Genomic DNA, 17,948 nt, shown 5'->3' with positions numbered 1-17,948 from the left:
ATTTGGCACTTGTTCCAGTACAACAACGTTGGCCTCACGTCCTGATCCATCATTATATGGACGATATTTTATTGTCCGCTGAACAAGGGATTTCAGATGATCAAATTAAATGGCTTGTTGACAACCTTCTATCATGTGGTTTGGTTGTGGCGCCTGAGAAGGTTCAACGTTCGGCTCCATGGAAATATCTGGGCTGGCTTATCTCGGATGCTCAAATCCACCCCAGAAGGTAACTCTTACTACACAAATAACTAATCTGCATGATGCTCAAAGGCTATTAGGAAATCTACAGTGGGTTCGTAATATAGTTGGCCTCACTAGCGATGATTTCCAACCGTTCCGATCCTGGTTGCACGGCAGAGAGGCCAAGAGCCCTCGAATTTGTTCACCAGAACAGCAGGCTGCCCTAGAAGTTGTGTCCCGCAAGATTCAGACTGGCTGGCGTGGTCGCCGAATGGCAAATCATCCGTTATCTTTTTTGATTTGTCATACTGCCACTTCACCTTTTGCCCTTATTTTGCAATGGCAAAAGAAAAAGGGGGAAAATACGGCGATCATTTTAGAGTGGTTGTTTTTGCCATTGCAACCCAGACATCGTATTTTAAGTCGTCCTGAAGCAGTAGCGGCCTTGGTGAGAAAAGGAAGAGACAGGATTGTTGAAATTGATGTGACTGAACCAGCAGATATCAGTATTCCAGTCCGTGGTGATGATCATGAGTGGCTCCTGAGACATTCAACAGCCATACAGGGAGCCTTGATGGGCTATACAAGTGTTGTACACACCAACCGGCCAAAAGGACCTCTCTGGAAGATGTTAGAACATTACCAGTGGATTGCGAGACTGCTATGCTCAAAAAGACATGTAGCCATATTGGTGTGATTGTCGTGACTTGGCCAACTTTCCATGGAGGACCCTCTTCGTTATTTCATACTGTTTACTAAATGGAGAGTGTAACCATGGCAACATTCATTACATGCTTTATATGGATCTGCCAACACAGGAGTGAAATTAGCATTCAGAAGACAACTGTTTGAAAGTGGTTTGAGAACTGAAAAATCATTTTGGACTACAGTCTGAATGAGAATGCACATCAGCATCTGCAAAGAGAACATTATGCAAAATTTACTACTTTGGCTTAAGCTGATCTCAGCAAGAGTATTTGTGGTATCATTTGTATAGATCTTACCTTAATGAATGAAAGCATAATAGTATAAGCATTAATAGCTGTGGATAACTGGCTAGCTGAAAAGGGTCACATAGACATAGTCCAGCTGGCTGGACAAAAATGCACATCGCTCTCAGCTTATCTGAAGTAAAGCAAAAATACACTATCCTTGGCTGTTCTTGTTACACAATAACAGGAAGATCGCGGTGGGAAAAGAATGTTGCAGGTGGGAACAGATAACTACAGAAGAGAAACTAGGGGCGGGCTTGGTATTTAGGCAACTAACCAATAATGAGCTTAACTTTTGTAATATGTATGAGCTAATTATAACAAGGCATAAAAGGTGACTGTAAGGCACAATAAACGAAGTCTGCTGATCACTCATATTGAGTGACTGTGTCTTCCCTCCGTCGCGACAAATGGCTCCCGAACAGGGACCCTAGAGAGGGCTGAACCTGCGAGCCACGGTTCGACGGAGATTCGGGTACCGGTCCTGAAAGCAGCGCAGGAGGCGGAAGGGCACAGTCCCCGCGCCCGGGAGCACCTACAGAGGGTCCCGCCGGCCACGCGTCGCCGAAGTCTCGCAAAGGCTGCAACAGCGCTGACGAAGGTATGGAGAGACAAGCGACGTACGATTCGCTCATATGCTTTTTAGAAAAGCGGAGCGTTCAGGACATAGATTGTAACAAGGAATTACCCGGGTTATTAGCGTATGGGATAGCATCTGGGACCCCCGCGGCAGCAGCGAGCGGCGGCGCGCGGCCCGGCAGGCCCCTTCCCGGCCACGGTTTCTCTCCAAGGTGGCACCATCCCCCCCCCCCTCCGATCGGCGCCATGGCGATGCAAGCGGCCAAGCGAGCTAACATCCGGCTGCCCCCAGAGGTCAATCGTATCCTCTATATTCGGAACCTGCCGTATAAAATCACAGCGGAGGAAATGTATGATATTTTTGGGAAATACGGACCTATTCGACAACTCAGAGTTGGAAACACTCCTGAAACAAGAGGAACAGCTTAAGCTTCTCAAGGAAAAATACGGAATTCATTACAAACCCACCAAAAAAAGTGCTTCAGATGTCCCCTACAAGAAATGGGTTTCTGCCTTGACCTAGCAAACATCTCTGTGCTTAAAGAGAAGCCTTTTTGCCTTGATGGAGATAATTTATTCTGTATTCTGTATTTATGCTGTATTCTGAATGTGGAAATTGGTTGGGACTAGGAGGCTGGCTTAAAGGCATTTTGCAAACGGGATTATTATTTTTGATCATTATTGTAATAATAGTTTTTTGATCAAAACCAGCCAAAATTATTTGTAAGCATTAGGCATATCTGAAGAGAATGCCTTTATTTGAATCAGCAGTTAAGGTGTAGTTTAGTCTGAGGCTGTGGTTTTATCTGCTTCTGGTGAATTTTTGAAGTGATGAAATCAGAGACACAAGGTATACTAAGAGTTATGAGGTAATAAGGTAATAATCTAAGTAAGGGTGCTGTCTTTTATATCTGCAAGTGCAATATGCTTTTATGTAGCAGAGAGAAACTTTAACAATAATGTTGCTTGAGCGAGATGTGCATGTGACAACTTGGGAAAAGGGATATCACAGCTGGAGTGCAACAGTGTTTCTACGTCTGGCAGAGTGAAATCTTTCAAGACCTGAGTTTAGACAGTCTAAAATAAATTGTTAGTATTCAGAAAACCCATCTTAAGCCTCTTTTGCTTACATAGTGTTATGGAAGTCAACTGCTATTGTAGAGAATTAATGATTTTTAATACATATTAACAAATACTACTATTTTAACTTGAGGCAGTTGAGCGAGAAATACTCACATGTAGCATTTGAGGGAATGTCAGCATAAATCGCACTTACAGTAAGACTGCATTTTTAATTACTGTACTCGTTAAGATTCGATGATGCCATAAGGCTAAGGCCTTATATCACAGATTGGTTCTGAACTAAAAGGTGTGTGCACATGTAGATATGCACATTTGTGTTATTTTCCTTAATTGGCTACAAATAATATAATTAGGTTGGGGACTAGATCTTGGGAATTTGTCTATTATACTTCTGTTTGTTAAGGTACGTGCATAACACACAGCACCCATGTAGGCTTGGCTTGTGGCACAGTTGTCAAATTTAGCATAGACATTCAGACAGATAAGCAACGTACTCTTCTTGTGTGTATCACCTACAAGCCATTATGGCTTAGTGTGTAAATCTGTACGTAACTATTGAAAAATCCACTTATGAATGTATATAGCTTAGAACTAATTTTTCCCCTTTGTTAATTCTTTGATATCAATGAGGTATTCTTCAGAAAATGTATGGACTGGTTGGTTGCATAAGGGCAGTTGTTATTTGGACAGAAAATTGTTAATGGTCAGGGATTTTCCACTAAAATATTTGCAAATATTCCTAGTCAAACATCAGTTTGGTTTCTTTTTGGGTTTTGAGCTTGCATTAGTCCATGTTCAGAACTTTAAAATTACCTTTGAATTTTTTAAACTTTTTATATCACTGGAACAGAAAGAGCATCTAAATTAAAGCTTCAAGCTAACTTTATTTTTCAAGTATTTCAGGAATTATACTTCTGAACTGAGATTTTATAAGTTGGCTGTGTATTTTCCTGTGTTAAAATGCTGTTATTGAAAATGGTCAACCAAGCCTGTGTCACCCAAAATAAAAACAGGGGAATTGTGGATAACTGGCTAGCTGAAAAGGGTCACATAGACATAGTCCAGCTGGCTGGACAAAAATGCACATCGCTCTCAGCTTATCTGAAGTAAAGCAAAAATACACTGTCTTTGGCTGTTCTTGTTACACAGTAACAGGAAGATTGCGGTGGGAAAAGAATGTTGCAGGTGGGAACAGAAAACTACAGAAGAGAAACTAGGGGCGGGCTTGGTATTTAGGCAACTAACCAATAATGAGCTTAACTTTTGTAATATGTATGAGCTAATTATAAGAAGGCATAAAAGGTGACTGTAAGGTTCAATAAACAAAGTCTGCTGATCACTCATATTGATTGACTGTGTCTTCCCTCCGTCGCGACAAATAGCAGCCTTAATTTTGTGTGAAGTATACTTAAAAATACAAATACTACTAGCCTTATATGCTCAACTGTAGTGCAAAGATAATTTAAATATTTTTTCCAAGTTTACCTGGAAAAAAAATAAAGAATGACAATTCCTAGATAAGGTGAAGGTTCTACTGTCTGCATATAAAGAAAAAAAGGTGTGGGGTGAATGGAAATAAGGAGGGCAATATAACAGGAAATGTCTCGATCTGAATTAGTCCTCTGCTGTCCCATGTATAAACTGTTGATAAATTTAGTCAAATAAATATTTTTTGTTGTTATTTTTGGAGCATGTTGTGATGGTCTTGCAGAAATTTTTATATGGTAAGTTGTGGTCTGACAGAACGAAGGTGGATTCAACAATTGCTTCTTCATGTCTCTCCACATAACTACACCTTTCTCATTGAGAGTCATACCAGCTGTTGCAAGTAATGCAGAACAAAAATATTTCCCTGGTTACTCTGCCTGCACTTTTATCTGTGGTTAACTTCACTTTAAGTCAGTTTCTTCTTTTGTGTGCATCTTTCACATAGCAGGAAAAAACATGTTTTTGTAAATAAACTTCACAAGTCCTTTAGGAGATGAGTAGGAAAATATAGAACTGCTTTTAACTAACTTGAAAGTTGGCTAGATTTTAAGCTGACTCTGCCCTTTCAACAGATGCTTAATATAGCGACTGCTCTTCATTGCCTCAACACACCATCTTGGGATAACACGTCAGCCTGTCTGATGGACTATTATATGTAGTTCCACTACTACATCAGTGCAGGCAATCACTTCTGCAAAGAACACAGCATTATTCATGTCCCTTGCTGCCTTCATGGCTAGAAGCAGTACATTTAGAAAGGGTCATGTTACTCCTAAGAATCATATGGACTCTAGAAATGATGGAAACATTGCTAGTAAATCACAAAAGACTAATAATTAAATATTTTTTCTATGTTTGGAGCATATGGATAAACCTCAAAGTTCATCTACTGTCCATGCTGTTTCTTCATTCTCTTCCGGCCAGTCCACCTTGCTTCTTGCCTCTGCTGCATCCAAATTCTTTCTTTTCTGGGCTCCTCTTCCAGCCAGCCTCTCCTCATCCAGGCCCCCTGCATCTTCTAGGGTCTCTCCTACATTCAGGGCATTCTGTCTTCTACTTCTTCCAGGTCTCTCTTCATCCAGTGCTCTTCTTTTATACCCCTTAGAGCTATTTAACTACTTAGTAGGAACCAGCCACAGCTGCACATTATCCACATCAGCCAACCCACCACCCCAAGCAATCCCACAGCTGTATATTATCAATGTTAATTAACCTGCATTAATTCCTCTATAATTCTTCTACAAAATCATTTTTATATTACTGGAGTGTGCTATGCAATTTTGCCTGTAAAGAACTATTTTTTCCATAAAGCATGAATATTTCCCCTATTACTTCAAAAATTATATACAATTGTGCTCTTTCTATTAGTAACAAAAGGGCATAGAAATAAACAGCACCTTTTCTATAAATCACATTCAGTCCTGGCTCAGGCATACTCCATGACTGCTACCCAGTGGGAATACCTTTAGTGAATGACAGAAGTTTCTGTCCATACTCAAAAAACATCCTTAATAGGTCAGTGAGAAAAACAATAAAATTTCATTCCAGCTTGTTCATCATAAATCACTGGTCTGACTGTCTTTACATCTTGCAGACTTTACATCCATCTAAGCCTAAAAGTAACTTTTCCTGGTATGCATGAGTAGAAGCACTGATAAATGAGAGAATACTGGATTTTAGGGGATAAACTTTTTTCTTGCTACCCAAAGGTCATCTTTTACATCTCTAGGGCTGGTTGTTTCATGTTTCCTCTGCATCATCCCCTCTGTTTAATACCCCACTACATATTTTAAGAAATCACTAGATAGTGCTAAGCCCTAATCACTCCAATTAGGGAAGGGGGTAATATTCTTGCTTTTTCCTCCTTTGTCAAATTTTCTTAGAGATGTGTAAATAAAAATGAGTTATGAATCACCAATCTAAATAAACTAAGTATTTACAATCCCAAATTGTGAGAAGTATTTTGACAATGTGTCAGGTCCTACTAGAGTTATGGGACTTTTTAAGGGGATCCTGAGTTAGTTGCTTTGGACAATAGCTGTAGTTGCGTTACCTAACCGCCTAGTACATACAAAAAGAACACATTCACCCTTCACAAGCCTTTTGGAGGTGCAAACAGAAGCACGACAAAAATTACCTAGCTAACCTTAGGAGAATAAAACATTAAGTGCAGCCAAAGTGTCCTTGTCTGTAGGTTGGTGGCAAAACTTAAGCAAGAACCTTCTTAAACTTCTCTTTTCCTAACTTTTCTTGGTCTCCCAGTGTCTTTACCCTCACTGCTGTTTGACCACTGTCCATATTTGGGTGACTCCATCTTACTACAGAGGAACAAACATCCTCTGCCCATCCCAAACTGCAGTTCTTTCCAGCTCATATTCCTCGACCTCCTGCCGTCTTGTTCCCACCTAGTGGCCATGCATGCAATCACCAAGGGTGAGAGAAAGGGCAAAAAAGACAAATAAATGTATGGAGAACATCTTCTCAGTGAATCTGCAGGAAGCCTGAGGTGTGATTGAACTAGTCTGGTAATGTTCTGCCCTTTGGCGCTATTTTATATATACTTGGAGGAAATAATCAGAAGTACAGTCATTTTTACATTTAGAATATACATATAATTTGTGAGTACAATAAATATTTTGTTTATGCAGCATGTATGTTTGAGTACAGCTTTGGCAACTTATGAGAAATTATCCTTCTGCATGTTTCAAAATATGCTGCTTACTTTTTGAAGTGCTACTGTGGATAGATAAGTAGTGTATGTTATGAGTGGGACAAATATGGCAACACATTATTTTACATGCTGATAAATTGATTTGAATTTATTTGCAGCTAACCAAAGCATCACATCTAAAACCTGATCTTAATTATGGATATTTGATTTTGCATTTGCTAAAACAAATAGACAGCATCTTTGGCAGAGATTAGTTTGGATGATAATATATAAAATAAGATGCAGTACTGGTAAATTCTCCTCAGGTCTAGCCAAAGGATGCCCCAGCCACTGAGTTATCAGTTGGCTCCAGAACCCACACAGCAAGGATAAACACCTTGGCAGCCGAGGAGGAAAGTACTCCGACTCCAAGGGATCTTCAGAGAAGGGGCAGGGAGTCAGCCTGAGCTCTTCCCACAAAGCTAGTTTTGCAGCCTGTCCTGCCTTTTTTTTTAGTTGTATAAACTGGGATGTAATCAATTGCTTCTTTTTTTGCTATTTCCAGTCTTTTGAAAACTTAGCCCAAAACATTTTGCTAAGCTGAACTGGTAGGATTTTCCCTTCATCTGTGAGACATTTTATTCTTGTTCAAAGCCTTGTTCAGGCCAATAATGGAAATATAAAAGTTTGGAAAGGGCCACAGGATGAGGGCAAGCTGTCAGGTGAGGGCCTTTGGTGAACTACAACCTAGGAGGAGAGGACAGATCCCTGGCCCTTTTTTCTACCTTTCTTACCTTTTTCAGATCACTTCCATGTTATAGATCTCTACATGTCATCTGATTTAATAGATTTTTGCTCTCCCTCCTTGCCACCTGACATCCTGACCTGCCTGGTCTCCTTTCTACAACTACACAGCTTTATTCATACCCTCTTCTGAGGAGATGAAGACACGGACTCCTGAATCCGACAAGAAGACTCTTTATTAATCTAAAATCCGCCCTTATATTTCCTTTTTTTCTGTTCATGCACACCATACTAAAATATCATTGGTTAATCAATACTGTTCACACGCTTCTTGGCTACATATAATTGGTTAATTACTAAGCTACAAACACACTGAACTTCTTGCATATTTTTTTTCCTCTCTTCCTTCTTATCTCTGCGAGTTTCATGTTCTCAGCCAGCCACCAACGTGGCGTCGCACATCCGCTCCAGCCTTGCTTCATATCCTATTTTTCTTCCAGGCATTCAGCCAACCTTATCTTACTTTCTTCTTTAGCCTTCATGGTCCTTCACAGGTATCGTGGCCTCCAGCACCTGCCATAAAGAAGGGGAAATTGTAGAGAGCTTTATTTTGAACAGAAACAACATACAGGTTAAACTGCTTTTGAATCATAGATCTTATACAATTCAACATACAGGGAATAATCATCAATATAACTACAATTACCAATAACAACGTTCCTCTGTGTATTATAAGCTCCTACAACCATCCGGTGATTCCCCATGACTTAAAAAATTCCGCAACCAATCTCCCAATAGTTCATGCTGTAAGTCCTTTGACACGTCCTTCAATTTTTGCAACTGACTGAATCAACTCCAAATGGTCTGAAAGGTTCATACAACACATTCCTTCAAAATCCTCACACCCATGTCCCTGTGCTAATAAAAAAATCTATTGCTGCTCTATTTTGAAGAATTGCATGTCTTATTGATCCTACATCTACAGTTAATTGCAAGATCATGTTTGCTGTCAAGTTAGTTTGCTTTGCCATATAACATGCTAACTTATCTATCTCTCCTAATGCTTTACCTACCACAATATGGGGGATAAACATGGCTTCTAACACTCATGAGGCTTCTCCCCAAGTCTGTACTTTTGATTTGCAGGTTTTTGTATATACCCCTAGATCTTATTGCTTTCGATCTTTCTTGCTTTGAGTGTAATTTAACAGCTCTGCCATCTTGGGTACATTGTCAATCTTCCTAGCGTGCATGGTCCCCCTACTGGTCGAGACGGGATACCTGACCAGGCCCTGTCGCCACAGATTGGAAATATTCCCAGCGGCAAAACCTTTGGTGATTGATTGACAATTGTGGCTACCACTGCTGATGGTGTTACCGTTGGCAACCCACACCACCAAGTTGTATTTTTATATGCATAATTCTCTGTACTTATTCTCTTCATATCTGCATCATTGAGCAGGGGGCTCACTCCTTCCTCTCAAACAAGCTGTATTAAAAGCATAGCAAGCACGCCTGTGGCATCCGTTGTTTTCTCCCGGTCTTTCATAAAGGTAACACAACTCTGGTTTCTTCCTGTGACAAATAAATCCAATTCTTCTGGTTCTAAACCTATTCTATTTAGGGCTTCAATAATTTTTTTAATAGCAGTTCTATTGCCTCTATATTGTTTTGTCAACGGCGAGGGAAGTCAAGCAGGCAAACTCAATATGAGTGATAAAGCAAGCTTCGATTTATTACGGCGCGATTATGTCTTATATACAGTTCCAGTTAATTATGCCTACTAGTCATCTGCTGATTGGCTAAGCTCTAAAGGGTTACATTTTCATACGTCCTCCTACTTGCGGTTTCTGCGGATAGCTAGCTACATATTTTTTTTCTCTCTTGTCTACGCAAATTCCTCAAAGTTATTTACAACATTAGGCACAAGGTCAGTGTGTTTTTCTCAGCTTCCTTATCAGCATGCCTCAGCATAGCTGCAAGGCCTGCTTCAGCTAACTTACGCTAACTTTGTTTCACAAAGATCTTTAAGGGAGTCGTGGCCATGATCACACAGCCATTCTGCAACATTGTTTTATATTTAAGTCTGATGTCACATATCCCTTAAATATTGCTTTCAAATTCTGTTCATCTTTTAATCCTACTCCTACCAAACATGTCCTAAAGGGGTCCCCTGGGATCACTAAAGATAAACCCATCGAGTCTTGTTGTTGCAGCACTCTCCAAACTATCAAGCTACAACAAAGTCTTTCACCATCCCATACCAGCATACTCTTCATACAGTCCCTATGCTGCCTTCACCTCATTCAGGGCCCACTCTCTCTTCTTCTGCTTCTTCCTCGGCTGCTCTCTCTTCATTGGCTCTCAACCACTTAACAGAACCAGCCACAGCTGCACCTTATCTACATCAGCCAACCCACTGCCCCTGAAGCCAGCCCACAGCTGTATGTTATCAATGTTAATTAACCCAGCTTCATTCCTCTACATCTTGTCCTGTCAATTTTGCATATGTCACCCATGTATTTCTTCTCGGTACTACTTTCCACACATCACAGCTTCCCAGCCTCCAAATGATTGTCACCATTATAAACCTCACCATCGTGTTCCATCTTCTGGAAGATCTTGACTCAGTGCAGGTTTGACCCATTTCGCTGGCGCCCATCTTGTTCCTGAGTCTGTAAGTACACAAGCGTACCCTCATCCCCAGGTTAGTAACAAAAATGGTCCTTCCCATTCTCCCTCATAATTTTTCACCATTACTTTCACTTGTTCCTTGTGCTCCACCATCCAGATGACATAGTCTGCATATGCTTTACAATTGGTGGTACTACATTGTCCCCTGTCAAACGTAAAAAGTTCATTACATATTGAACCTTCATTAATCTATTTCCCGGTGACTCTCACAGTTCCCCCTGTTTTTGTTTAGCCAGATATTGTTTCAACACCAAATGGGTGCATTCAATAATTGCTTGACCTGCAGGCAAATGTGGAATACCTGTGATATGCATCACTCCCCAAAGTTCAAAAAATTGTTTGGTAGATCTTGCAATGTATGTAGACCCATTATCAGTCTTAACTTGTTTTGGTACTCCTAAGGTGGCAAACGCATGTCTAAAGTGTGTTTGCACATGTCTTGCAGTTTCACCAGACAATGCAGTTGCACAAATTGCCATAGAAAAGGTGTCTACTGATACGTGAACATATTTGAGCCTCCCAAATTCTGCTACATAAGTAACATCAGTCTGCCACAATTGGAGCGCTGCTAGGCCCCTTGGGTTTACCGCTGCGGTAGGTCCTTTCACTACATGCTGACAATCTGGACAAACCTGCACAATGGCTTTTGCTTCTGAAATTGAAATTTTAAACTACTTCTGCAACACTTTTGCTGTCTGGTGAAAAAACTCATGTGACACCCTAGCTTGCTGCCACAAATTAGGAACTGGCAAAACAAACACAGGTTGTGTGAGTCGATCAGCTTCAGCATTTCCCTCTGAGCAAAATCCTGGTAAATTGGTATGACTACAATGATGACAAATATAATACATTTCTTCTTGATTATTCAATAAAACCCACAAGGTTTTCAGTTTGTTAAACAATAACTCATTATTGACATGCTTTAAGAATGACCTTTCCAATCTAGTGACTATACCCACCACATAGGCAAAGTCTGCAACTCTGTTGATGGGCACAGTCCTCCACTTTACAAACTGTAGAGGAATTTTTAAAAGACCGAGGACATATGTTACCATTGTCTGGTTTGGACAACCCAGGCCTGTTAGTTGAAACTGCCGAGCAACTTTAAATTGTCCTTGAACCAAGCAGTTTGAGGAAGAAAACAAGCTATGCACAAACAAGAAGCCAGGTGCAGAACAGGACCTGGGAACCGCAAAATCAACACACTCTGATCAGGCGCCTGTAGCATGCTCACCAATCAGCGACACAGAAGCTCGCGTGATCAGAGACTTTTATCCAATCACCTGTATGTAAAATCGCATGAAGAGTTAGCTTAAGTTATAAATATAACCTGAATGTTTAATAAAGTGAGCTTGACATGTAGCCATATTGGTGTGATTGTCGTGACTCAGCCGACTCTCCACGGGGACCCTCTTCATCTGGTGCCCGAACAGGGACCCTTTAAGACGCTTCAATGCGGTTCGCTTAAACGCGGTTCGCCTAAACAAGGAAGTCTCCGTGCATCGGACTCAGATTCGGATTTGGGAGCTGGATGGTCGGAGGCGGGAGGAACCCGGAAGGCAAAAGCGAAGTCCAGAGTTCGATGTCAGAGCTGCAGATCGCACCTCTGCCGAGGTAAGACCACAATGGAAATAGACGCGGCAATTAGGCTCTTAACTAGTATCCTCTCTAAAAGAGGTGAGAGCACTAAGGAAACAGAAGTAGAGGTAGAAGTAGAAATTGTCTCTGGGATACTATGATCGAGGGAGGTAAAGAAGGAAAAGAATCTAAAGCATTAGGAGCTACGTGGTGGTCTATAATTAACACCCTGGAAACTATGAAGGCGGAAAAAAAAGCGGCAGCAGCTATAGAAGCGTTGGGAGGAGATGTGGTAGAAAAGCCAATAGAGCAGAAGGGTGATTCATCTAAGCCTTCTCTCTTGGCTACATTTTTCGGAGTTGGGTATACTCGTCCTATGAAGGGTATGTCCGCCCCTGCATGTTTAACGGTACAGGAGCTTTTAGATAAGACAGCGGACAATCCGGAAGTTACTCCTCGGGGGTCTGTTGTAACTGAGCTGAGACTGGAAGAGGCTGCTGAGCCTCCCCAGGAAGGAGGAGCAACAAGTCATGCTGCACCAATCGGAGCTGTGGGTGGAGCAAGGCCAAAAAGGAGGGCGACTACAGCTCGTAGACCAAATCAAGGGGGACAAAAGCACCATCCGATGTTGTATCCTCCTCTTCCTGAAACATCATCGGATGAATTTGAGGAGGAAGGCGGGGAGAAGCTTTGTGATAAAAATACAGAGAAATCTTTACAGGAGGTAATAGATAAATTAAGAAACCTGGAAAAGCGAGTTGAAATGAACCTGCCTACTACTTCAATACCTGTAGTTCCTCCAGTTAGCCCATCTGCCCCTCCAATGCTGAACTCGAGAAAAGATCCAATTCTACAGCGCTGATCCGGTGTTGTTCGTGATGCTGTTTTGGAGGGTGACTGGCAGGTGACTAGCTCGTTAGCGTGTCCAGTAGTGATTAATAATCTGGTGCACAATGGGAGCCACATGATTGGAAAATATTACAACAGGCAAAGCTAACGGTTACTACTCATGGTCTGCATTCAAAGGCTTGTAAGAGTCGGTCTAAAGAGAACAATATTGTCTCAACATTGCCAACAGAGACCTGGAGATGGAATGTGGTCCTCATGGACACCAAGACACAAAGACCCTGGGAAGGAGAACTGCATGGTACGAGGAGTACTATGCCACTCCCTGCAGCCTGGGATTGAATAAGGCCACATAACAGCTGTCCAGAAGATGGATCACAACCGTGGTCATAACAATGAAACAGAAAACAATACAAGAACACGCCTCCTAGTCTGAAGCTACCCGCCTCTGGGGCAAGATAACCTGCCTCGAGAGGGCGGAGACTGGCAGCAGTCCATGGACCAGAGGAGGAGCAAGGTGTGTTGCTTGGCATAAAAAGATGCCTTCTTAGCAACTGAACTTTGGATATCTTTCCCACCAAGGATCATGACGATCGGAAGGACCGGTGGGACGCTGCCTGGACCTGGGACCATAGGGAAGCCTTGGACCCGTGGTGCTAGTGATAATGCTCTTTCCTTTTCTTTTTACTTTACCTTTTATTCACTTTCTGTCTTTCTACCTATCGCACGCCGCTTTACAGGCAAACAATAAAATTGTGCTGTTTAATTGAAGCATAACCCCTTGGTGTGCTCGCCTTGATTTTTGTGCTTCGAGATCATAGTTAACGAACCATCACGAGTCCACTGAGTGGAAGAGACTAGCCGTAGAGGAAGCAAATAGACATCAAGATCCAGATATAGGAGATCCACTTTATGGTCTACAGGCAGATATGTTAACTGGGCAAGGACCTTACTCTACTACGCAGGTTCAATTTCAGCATCCTATACAAATGCATCAACTTGCTCAAACTTTAGTTCATTGAGCCCTTTTGTCTGTGCCAGACAAGAAAAAACCTGCTTCCTATGCCACTGTTCGTCATGGGGCAACAGAGCCCTACGGACAATTTGTAGACCGTTTGTCTGCAGCAATAAAGGACAATTCTAATTTACCTTCGGATCTGCAGGAACATTTGTTCCGCACCCTCGCCTTTGAAGGGGCTAATCCAAGAACAAGGGCGATCTTAGCAACATTACCCCTAGGAAGTCCCATAGAAGAAATGATTAGAGCTGCTCGAGCAGAACAAAATAACCAAGCGGCTGCCTTTACTGCTGCGATGAAGGAGCAAGGGCATATAATTGTAGCAGCCTTATCAAATCATAAAGGAGGACAGCAAAAAGGGAACACTGGTAAATCAGGATTTGGTATTTGTTATCGATGTGGTGAACCTGGACATATAAGGCATACTTGTTCAAAGACTGTTTGGTGTCACACATGTAATTCAGATTCACATGCTACTGCTGCTTGTCGACATAACAGGTTGGGAAACATGCAGCACAGCGCGACGGGTCTACGCACGAAGACACAAGTACAGGATCCAACAACACAGATGAGAAATGTGGTTTCTTATACCAGCATGTCCCAGCCACCTGGGGGAGCCTCAGGGTGGACGTGGCAACCACAGTAGAAGTAACTTTGTATAATAAAGAAGTGATTTTAATTCCAACTGAAGTAAAAGGACCTTTGTGTAATATGAATTCTCCAATTGGAGGACTTTTATTGGGGAGATCTTTGACAGGAAGGCAAGGAGTAATTGTTTTACCTGGAGTAATTGATGCAGATTTTACGGGACACGTACAAGTTATGGCCTATGCATTACAACCACCTGTTACTATTCCAAAAGGAAGTAAAATTCCTCAAATACTTCCCTATGAAAGCTTTGTTATGCATCGACAATATTATAAGCAACTCAGACAACAAGGCTAGACATCTAAGATAAGAGGAGAAGACGATTTTGGATTTACCGGACCTGAGGTGTGTTTCACATTAGACCTCAATCAAAGACCATATCAGAAGATTCAATTGAAGAAAGGCAGTCAACAAATTACTCTGGAACCTCTATTAGACTCCGGGGCAGATGTCACCATCATTAATCAACATCTATGGCCCCAGAGTTGGGAACTGGAAGCTCCGATCACCCAAGTGATAGACGTATGAGGTGCAAAAGTCCCAAAATAGAGTAAAGACTTGATTACATTGCAGTTTGAAGACAGCCAAGCTATTGTAGTTTGGCCATATGTAATACAACTCCCACATACATTATCAGGGTTGATTAGACGGGATGTTTTGTCACAATTGGGACTAGTTATGACAACTGACCAACATTCTGCACCACGGCCACTGATCGGCAGCCACCCATACTGAAGATCACATGGTTAACAGAAAATCCAATTTGGGTAGACCAGTGGCCGATAACAGAAGAACAGCTGCGCATTACTGAATAATTGGTGCAGGAACAAATGAGAGTAGGTCATATTCGACCTTCTACAAGTCCTTGGAATACTCCTATTTTTGTGATACAAAAGGAAACTGGGAAAGGCGATTCTTACATGATTTACGGAAAGTTAATGATCAGATGTTAGCAATGGGAGCGTTACAACCTGGTCTTCAAACTCCTACGATGATCCCTCAGTACTGGCAAATTGTTGTGATAGACTTGAAAGACTGTTTCTTCATGATTCCCTTACATCCTGATGACACGCAAAGGTTTGCATTCACTCTGCCATTAATAAATCGTGCAGCTCTGGACAAACGGTATGAATGGGTTGTTTTACCACAAGGAATGAAGAACTCCCCTACGATGTATCGGACTTTTGTAGATTTGGCACTTGTTCCAGTACAACAACGTTGGCCTCACGTCCTGATCCATCATTATATGGACGATATTTTATTGTCTGCTGAACAAGGGATTTCAGATGATCAAATTAAATGGCTTGTTGACAACCTTCTATCATGTGGTTTGGTTGTGGTGCCTGAGAAGGTTCAACGTTCGGCCCCATGGAAATATCTGGGCTGGCTTATCTCGGATGCTCAAATCCACCCCAGAAGGTAACTCTTACTACACAAATAACTAATCTGCATGATGCTCAAAGGCTATTAGGAAATCTACAGTGGGTTCGTAATATAGTTGGCCTCACTAGCGATGATTTCCAACCGTTCCGATCCTGGTTGCACGGCAGAGAGGCCAAGAGCCCTCGAATTTGTTCACCAGAACAGCAGGCTGCCCTAGAAGTTGTGTTCCGCAAGATTCAGACTGGCTGGTGTGGTCGCCGAATGGTGAATCATCCGTTATCTTTTTTGATTTGTCATACTGCCACTTCACCTTTTGCCCTTATTTTGCAATGGCAAAAGAAAAAGGGGGAAAATACGGCGATCGTTTTAGAGTGGTTGTTTTTGCCATTGCAACCCAGACATCATATTTTAAGTCGTCCTGAAGCAGTAGCGGCCTTGGTGAGAAAAGGAAGAGACAGGATTGTTGAAATTGATGTGACTGAACCAGCAGATATCAGTATTCCAGTCCGTGGTGATGATTATGAGTGGCTCCTGAGACATTCAGCAGCCATACAGGGAGCCTTGATGGGCTATACAAGTGTTGTACACACCAACCGGCCAAAAGGACCTCTCTGGAAGACGTTAGAGCATTACCAGTGGATTGCGAGACTGCTATGCTCAAAAAGACCAGATGAAGGGCCAACGGTGTTTACAGATGCAGGACGAAACATGAAGAAGGGTGCGTGTGTTTGGCAATCCGATAATCAGTGGCAGAAACAAGTGATCACCGGTGAACCAGGGGACAATCTTCAAACCTTAGAACTGAAAGCAGTGTGTTGGGCTTTGGGAAGCTGGAACAACACACCTGTAAACATAGTATCAGACTCATTGTACGTAGTTGGTGTAGTACAGCGCATTGAAGATGCCTTGTTGAGAGAGACAAAGAATTAGCTGTGCCAATCGTGTCCCTTTATCTATCGACACCTGTGGGCTTGGTGTCCATACCATAGCCTTGATTTGACCCTCAAAATCCGCATCAATGACACCAGGCAACACAAATACTCCTTGGAGCATTACACTAATTGTCCTAATAACAAAGCATTAAGTCCATGGCCCAAAGGTCCACGCACATTCACCGCAACCGTACACACCCTTGAGTCTATCAGAGTTATGCTTCTATGGTAATTACATCCATTCCAGCACTCCCTCGAATTTTTGTGATGAGTTGGTCCAAACACCCTGAGTGCCGCCTAGGCTGTTCATGTTGCCTGTCACATTCAGGGGCATTTGTGTCTTGGCGTGGCCCTGCCCTGTGCTGCGCATCAAGTTTTCCTGCAAAGGCTGCAGAGGCCTACCCTTCTTGTCAAAATGTGAACAGCATTGATTTACACAATGTCTCCCCTTTCGACACCGTGGGCATATCCTGGGTGTCCACCTCGTTTTACCACTACCACCAGTTCTACCCTTAGTGCACTGAAAGCTAAGGTGACCTGGCTGTCCGCAGCTGTAGCATTTTTTCCAAGCTGCCATGGTTTGAAGTGCCACAGTAAATGCTCCTGTCATTCTTTGCTCATGGTCTGTTAATGAGCCTACACGGTTTGCTACCACCACCACATCCACTAAAGTTGTATTGCGTGGTAAGTCTATTAAAATCTTTTAACAATCCAGATTAACATTTTCCAATGCCAACCGCAATAGCAATGATTCCCAGGCTTCCAGGTGCTCAATTTGTTTCTCTATAGCCTCTCAGCCTATCGATAAACTGCATGTAGGGCTCATTAATTCCTTGTTTAATAGAAGTAAATGACTCTAATTGCTTCCCTGACTCTGGCAGCATTGCAAATGCTCGCAGTGCCAGCCTTGTGGATTCCCGCAAAATGTCCAGAGCCATCCATGCTTGAATCTCAGGAGCGGCAAAGGGACCTGTTCCAAGCAAGTGTGAAGTTCCAACTCTCCAGAGGGGGTCAGCATCTGGCCTAAAGTTGTTAACTGTGGCTATTTCACAAAGCTCAGCAAACCTGTCCTTCCAGAACAGCCTTTGTGTCAGTGTTAAAATCAATGTTGCTAATTGTATAGAATCATA

This window comes from Falco rusticolus, chromosome W (genome assembly GCF_015220075.1).
Source record: "Falco rusticolus isolate bFalRus1 chromosome W, bFalRus1.pri, whole genome shotgun sequence".
NCBI classification, from domain to species: domain Eukaryota; kingdom Metazoa; phylum Chordata; class Aves; order Falconiformes; family Falconidae; genus Falco; species Falco rusticolus.
The sequence above is the reverse complement of the archived record's forward strand: the minus strand, read 5'-3'. Positions refer to the sequence as shown.